This window comes from Mytilus galloprovincialis, chromosome 3 (assembly GCF_965363235.1).
Source record: "Mytilus galloprovincialis chromosome 3, xbMytGall1.hap1.1, whole genome shotgun sequence".
Taxonomy (NCBI): domain Eukaryota; kingdom Metazoa; phylum Mollusca; class Bivalvia; order Mytilida; family Mytilidae; genus Mytilus; species Mytilus galloprovincialis.
In genome coordinates this window covers 43,357,042-43,365,444 of record NC_134840.1, presented here as the reverse complement: position 1 = coordinate 43,365,444, position 8,403 = coordinate 43,357,042, and positions in this window count along the sequence as shown.

Sequence of the window (8,403 nt, the reverse complement as noted above, 5' to 3'; positions counted from 1 at the left end):
ACATCATACAAATGGACAACAACTGTCAAATTCCTGACTTGGAACAGGCATTTTCAAATGTAGAAAATGGTGGATTGCATCTGGTTTCATAGCGCTAGACATCCCACTTGAACGACAGTCGTATAAAATTCCTTTATATTGACAAAGTATCACATATAAGGGTAAAACAACAACACGAAACCCACCAAACAATGGGGATGAGACACGTCGTATAGCAATACTAATTTACACTCTGTATAACAATGATGGTATTGAAAGGCAATTTTATAATATTTGGACAACAAACGATTAAACGTATCACATTATTTGAATACAAAAATATAAATAAATAAATGAATATTGGAGACACGTCGTATAGCAATACAAATTCGCAATCGATACAACATTTATATTCGGGAATAGGTCACGTTCGGTACTTAGCAGACAGACGACATAAATGTTAAACCACAATCTAAGACGTGGTGAAAATGCCATTACTTAGTTTAAACACAAACACATCGTAGAAACGATCTATTTGATAATAACTGTCATATTCCTGTACTATTGTATTGTTTATTTGTGTATTTCTCTATCCTGGATGTTATTGCATTTATTTGTACTGTAGTCCTGTTATGTAATGTTGTCATTGTGACTTGGTACATGATATTTTCAGAAAAAATGGTGGTCTGAACCTGGTTTAATGGTTTGCCAAACCTCCCGCTTTACGACAATGTTTCAAACATGTATTGCTAAAATGACAACACTACGTCACAAAATTACAGCACACACACACACGCTAGAACATTCATAACAGAAAAACGCACAATCAAATAATATATTGTCGACATGACATGCAAAATGCATCAACAACAAACACCACAGAATATCAAAACAGTGACCCGCTTACGTAACTAACATGCAATGGTTTTTATGACAGTGATGGTATGGAAAGATAATTTTATAATTATTTGGAATACAAACAATCAGACAGATTATCCAAACAAAACAATTACAGAAATATCAAAAATAAATATGTACAAAATGTTGAAAAAAAGGAAAATCCCAAAAATACAAAAAAAAAAACTTCGAGAAAATTTAAAACGGAAAGTCCCTAATCAAATGTCAAAATCAAATTACAAAACACATCAAACGAATGGACAACAACTGTCATATTCCTGACTTGGTACAGGCATTTCCTACTGTAGAAAATGGTGGATTGCGTCTGGTTTCATAGCGCTAAACCTCTCACTTGTACTACAGTCGTATCAAATTCCTTTATATTGACAAACATCCGTGAACAAAGTGTCACAAATAGGGGTACAAAAACAACACGAACCCCACCATAAACGTGGAATGAGACACGTCGTATAGCAATGCAAATTCACACTCGGTATAACAGTCATATTCGGGAATGTGACAATGATGGTATTGAAAGGCAATTTTAAAATTATTTCGAAAGCAAACGATTAAATATAACGCATTATTTTAATTCAAAAATATAAAGAAATACATGAATATTGGATGTACAAAATACAGAGACACGTCTTATAGCAATGTCAATTCACACTCGGTATAACAGTTATATTCGGGAATAATTTCGGTACTTAGCAGACAGACAACATAAATGTTAAACCACAATCTAAGACGTGGTAAATTAAAAACGCCTTTACTTAGATTAGACACAGACACATCGTATAGATCAACCAATTCGTGAAGGTGTCCACAAAATTTAGAGTCATTTTTAATCTTTCCTCCTCATAATTTTGTTAGAGCATTTTTTGATAAGGAGCACACTTCTGTATATGAAGTCAGTATAGTGTGAACATGCACGAGTATAACGTATCAATTCAGATATAAACACACCATACGACGGAGCAGAGGGTATGTTACTGCTGAGAAATAGGAAAATTAATAATTTGAAAGTATCCTGCTTTTCATATATTTTAGTGTGAAGTCGTCCATCTGTATCAATATTGGGGAAAAGATCAAGGTATGAAGCACTTCGTCTAAATCGGAATATTGAATATTGGTATACATACGTTAATTTTCTCGTTTGAAATGTTGAACATTGTCATTTCGTGGCCTTTTATAGACGACTATACGGTATGGGATTTGCTCATTGTCGAAGGCCGTGCAGTGATCTATATTTGTTAATTTCTGTGTCATTTGGTCTCTTGTGGAGAGTTGTCTCATTGGCAATCATACCACATCTTCTTTTTTATATAGATACATTTAATCGGAACTGCTGTCTCGTATAGGGGAATTGCCACGATTTCGGAAGGTTAAAAATCCTTGCAACGACTATTTCGACCAATTTCTTGATCAGACATAAATGTGGTAAACTTTTAATGGTTTGTGTATGTTACTTTTACCTTGTGATACGATTACACTCAAGCTTAAAAGAGAAATCAAATAATGTGTTGCTTTTGAGATACATTTTTCCTTAATACTTCACCATAATAAATGGTCTTTCACAAATGATAATCTGTTTTGCTCTCGTTAACGTTTGACACACAGAGGGTGACGATAAACGGGTACATTGACTTCTCAATCTGATAGTAAAACCAATGTAAGCAAGTGTCCAAATAACTATAAAAGATGTATAAATACTCATTTACGTCAAGTTAGAAAGGTTTGGTCTATTTCCATCTCTCGCAATATGTGATCCGAAATTACATTATTGCAATGCCACGCTCTCTGAACGTTAGCCACTGTCCCTGGGAAACAAATACAAATACGGTATATTGTAAAACTTTTCCTGTTCAACAGATCCTTTTTCAAGTGATATTTCAAATTTGTCAGCATTCATCTAAGTAGAATGTGGGATGTACATATTAGATTTACAATTCATTTGTTTTTGTCTATGTCTGATACATTTACCTCTGGGCTTTTATCAACCATAGTCAAAGATACCGAGCTTATATTTTGTACATCAGGCGCGAGTTTCGTCTATTAAAATATCAACTGTTTATCGTTTCATTCACCAGTTAATTTTTTGTTTAAACTGTTTTTAAATTTATTTAAGGGGTACCTATTCAAAATAGAAATCAGATGATAATAACTATAAATAGACTATCAAAAGTCACATGAATGTTATCTGATACTTATGATCATATATCATAATTTGTCAATAAAGACAATTTTGGTGTACAGAGGTTTTAGACAAGTTTGTGAAATAATGTCGAAGGAACAAACTCCACTCTCACAGAATGGACAGTCCTCTACAATGTACAATGAACCACCTCCAGGTAATAATAGCTAATAACATTTGTTCTATATCAAATGGAAAACTTTACAACGTATGTCTAATTATGCGGTATGGGCTTTGCTCATTGTTGAAGGTCGTACGGTGACCTATAGTTGTTAATGTCTGTGTCATTTGTCGTTTGTGGATAGTTGTCTCATTGGAAATCATACCACATCTTCTTTTTTATATTGTCCTAAAATAATGGGATTTTCGTCATTAAGATTTCATTTTTATAGATGTTTTTTATTATGGATTACGAATACAACAAAATTAGCAATTATAAACTTGAAGGTCTTTCATCATTATAGTGTTTTGGTGTATTTCTTGTTGAGTCTGTATGCATCTGTTTATTACTTTCTACTGATATTGTCTTTTTGACCACACTAAAGAAAACTTATTTGATACTCACTAAAACGTTATCTTAATTGCATGTTAAAGTGTTATTTTTTATTTGACTTAGTATATTTCATCTTTACTGTTCAGTCCGTTTTTGGTTATATCCTTTTTGCATGGCACGGTATTTATACACAATTGTGTACCAAGTTGTGCTATGGTATTTTTTGTATACTTGTCTTTAATTTTTACTGATGTGCTTTGATTTGGAGTGTTTACATGCCATGTGGTTTATCTTTGTTAGCATAGCAGTTTGGTTTTTTTTTAGTGATAAATATATGTCACAATGTTGACCCCAATTTTTAAAAAAAAAATTCCATATAATGTCTTATTGTTTTGTTTACACATTGTTGTGAATAAATAGAATTAAACCATCATACAAGTGGGATGTTTATTAAGCTATAAAACCAGGTTAAATTCACCATTTTCTAGGTGAGGAAATGCCTATACCAAGTCAGGAATATGACTGTTGTTTTTCCATGTGTTTGAGCTTTCGTTTTTTTAATTTTTCATGGAGTTCTTTGCTGTTTTACTTTTTTCATGCATTTGATACAGCATTTGATTCAAAACGCCAAAATCACTTAGAATAGCCCTATTTTTAGATCTAGTCTTAAAATGTAGATACCAGTAAATGTTTTACCAAAACAATATGTTCAAAAAGATGTTAATAGGACTGTGTGAAATGCTTTTTGATTAACATATTAACTTCTCTAATATCCTATTTTACCAAAACCTATGTATAAATTGTCCTTTTCATGTCAAAAACTACGGCATGTTTATCGCGCATGTGGTCAGCATGTACAGTGATTGGCTCGAATGTCAACTAGTGAAGGTAGCAGCAAAAACATCGATTATGAATTTATAAAAACTTGTCGTTGAACATAAAACATCGAATAAAGTAAATACTATGATAGTAGTGTTTGGCAAAGTCTTTCTTCCGATTAAATGTATTAGACTTGTACCGTCACTCCGTGTTCGATTTCTTGGTTACCTAACTGAATGTAAAAAGAGCTTTGCATTGCTCTGCTTTACATATTATTATTATTACTAGTATTATGATATCCTTTTTGACAAAGTCTAACCGTCAAATTTTTAGAATGGAACATTTTTTTTTATTTATTTGTAAAATAAGAAAATGTTATTTCTTTTCGATCTCAAAAATACATTAACTCTATATTGAGATAGAAAATTGAAATATATATATTCTTTTAGTTTTGAAAAGAATTATGTAGAAACCCTTTTTTACAGCTTACCCCGGAAATTATAACCAACCCGGTGGATATCCTCCACAGCCTAAGTCCACTGGGTATGGAACACAACAATCCAACCCGACCGTGGTTGTCACTGGGCAGCCGACAGTTCTTATACAACAATTCAGGGAGGCACCTGTTCGTACCCATTGTCAGAGCTGTGGAGCAGACATCCTAACTTCAACTCACTATGAAACGGGAACAATGACATGGGTTGTTGCTGGTGTGATGTGTATCATAGGGTATGTATTATCATAAATATAAATATCTTGTCATTCATTTAGAATCAAGTTTAATCATTAAGGCCAAAAAGTGTTGCTTGCATACATTGATGCTTAAGACTCCTTGACGTCCAATAGTCATTCATTTAGAATTAAGTATTATCATTATGACCAAAAAGTGTTACTTGCATCCTTGATGTCCATTAGAGGTCTGTTTGGTGGTTTATTGTTATATCATCAGCGCAGTTCCTATTGAAGTCTTAAAACATTATAGATTAGGCAAGAGATTGTCTTTGAAATGATCCTATTAAGATACTAGCATAATATGTTCTATAGATAAGATATCATTTTTAATGAGTCTAACCCACAATCTACACGAAATCGACCAACACAGACGTGAAACTTTATCAACCAACAGAACGAATGATCCCCTCTTTCACGCTAATATGCATAACATTGAATATATATTCACAATATTGCACGTTACTATTTACAACTTATACAGGTAAATAGAAAGTCATTGAAAAGCACACTAGTAACAGTAGGGCCTACTTCGATTCGTCCAACTCGGGTTAGTAGAGTCTATCGAGTTTACTCGACTGACAACCGAACCCCCCCCCCCCCCCCCCCCCGAGTTTGACCTTTTGAACCTACCAGAGTTAACTCGACATCAACCCTGGGTCGGGCCAGGTTTAGTCGAGTTTCAAGATGGCGTCAAGTAGTTGCAACAAATAAAAGTGATACAAATAAACTGGTATTTGACAAAATACAGCCGAAGAATAAAGCTGACAAGGTGAATTTATTAGTGCATGTATTTCGGAATCAGCCAATATTGTTCATGTGTATATTTGGTCCTCACATCTCTTCAATTTCGTACTTTATTTGCTCTTTTATAACATTTTTGATTCGAGCGTCACTGATGAGCCTTTTGTAGACGAAACGCGCGTCTGGCGTAAATATTAAATTTTATCCCTGGTATCTATAATGAGTTTATTATCAGCTCTCGGTGGTGGTTAGAAATAAAATAGAAATTAATTGTTTTTCTTTGAACGATTTTTTTTCAATTTTTTTTTAACTCACTAACAAACTATTTTTCAAAAGCAAACAGGATCAGGACTTTTCTTTGTGAACCCCAATGTAATATATTTTTTATTTTAATGCTCAGCAAAAAAAACAATTTTTTCACCTCCATTATAATAGTCAACTCGATGGAAGAGTTTAGACTTCGATTCGGAACGGTTGCGCACATGCACATTAGCACTGACCGTTCAACTGGAGTTAACCCGAGTTGGACGAATCGAAGTAGGCCCTAGTGTTTTCCCTTTGGACCGATCGTTTTGGTGTGTTTGATTTTTCAAAATTAGAACATTTGATATCCATTGAGACGTTTCTCTTATTTTTTTGTGTATAAATATTATAATAAAAATAGTTGTGATTTATTTAATTATTTTTCATGTCTTCACGCTTATTAGAAAATTACAAATTTATGTAATGTGCTATATAAATATAATGTATATTCATGTATAGTATGGAGAAGACGGAACTAAGTTGAAAAACTTGTGTCTAACCCATTTGTTTTGATTAATAAAATATGTTTAAACTAACATTGGTTGGACCCAAACATAAAACCTGACTTCAGTAACATAATCTATGACAACCGAGACTATTTTGATTTTGAAATTATCGAGTTCCCCATTATTCTAAGCAATATAACAACTTCACCTGCATATGGGATATACATTTCCCCATCTTATTCGGTATTCAAGAGTTTGCAGTTGCTTCTCAAACTGTGGTCTTGAAGTAAAGATTCAAGCTACTGACGTTTTTATCATCTTAAAAACGTCTTTTTGTAATCTTTTATTTGTCTTTGTGAATATGATTTTTGTTGTAAATCTATTTTTGGTAAGATCTATTTGAAGTGACTCTGTACTTTTACATCTCGTCATTATGTTTTGAGGCAATGGTTAAATTTTTGTATTGTGCTCTTTCATTTTTGCTAATGGTAATGTCTATATGACTTTTTATGTTTCTTTGTTGACCTATTTGTTTGTTTTGTATTGAAGTATTTCAGACATATGACCACTTCTTTGCGACTGTCATTCCTAACTGTATTTATTTCATATATTTGTTCGATCGTGTAATGTCAAAAAATAGGTTTCAATTCTTTCGTTCATATGCAATAATAATATTAGCAACATAAATTAAGATCCCCAAATGCACAAATGGTTAATACGTCAAAGAGGTGATAACAGATCGGGTTTATGTTGAACTAGGTTAAGCCTTTTTCACGCGAAAATACAGTCATAAAAAGTTGTATTGATTGTTGGTCCGTATAAACACTTCTATCTGTTTTGTTTAACAAACCAAATTTGATTGGGACGGTTAGACGTCAAAGTGTTCTAGTACTTACATAGTGTATATTGTAAACACGGTTTTGAACTCTGCAATGCTTTTGACGTTTATTTAAGTCTTGTAGATGTATCGTCAAATCGGGTTAATATTTTTACTACGACCTAAATAATAGTATTTATATTATTGCAGGTTATGGCTTGGGTGTTGTTTAATCCCTTTCATCCTAGATGCTTGCAAAGACGTGATCCATACTTGTCCTAGCTGCCATAAAATGATTGGCCGCTACAACAGGATGAATTGAGACCAAGAATGGTTTAATAATGTTTGAACAATAATGTTCAAACTTATTTATAGAAATATTTCAAAGAAACCACTGGCTAACCATCCTTTATCATTTACACTAGTAAATATCTATTATAATTATTTATATTGTGCTAATGTGTTTATATGGGCTATATTACAGATTTCAGTAAAATTTTGCATGCATCCCTTGCTCGATGAACTTTTCAAATTATGTTGTATATTGAATTAAATAAAAAAGGTAAAAATTATGCGATGAAGTTTGTACGGGCAAGTTTTTGCAATGCTAAAAATTTGTTTTACAATACGCTAAAGAATAAAAGAAAGACGAAGACCTTCTCAAAAGATTATGGAAATGTATGTATGTTAAAGAAAAACTCATCATAAGTACCAGGATTAAAATTTTGTACGGCAGACGCGCGTTTCATCTGCAAAATGCTCATCAGTGACAATCAGATCAAAAAAAGAAAAAGGCTAAATTAAGAACAAGGTTGAAGAGCATTGAAGACCAAAAACACAGAATGTTAAACCAAATACAGCCAAGATATATTCATGGCCGGGTAACATGTCCTTAGTTCATCGAAAAGTTCAAAGTTTTGTAAACAGTTAATTTATAATTATGGCCATGTCAATGATTTTTCATGAGACTTTATACGAGTAT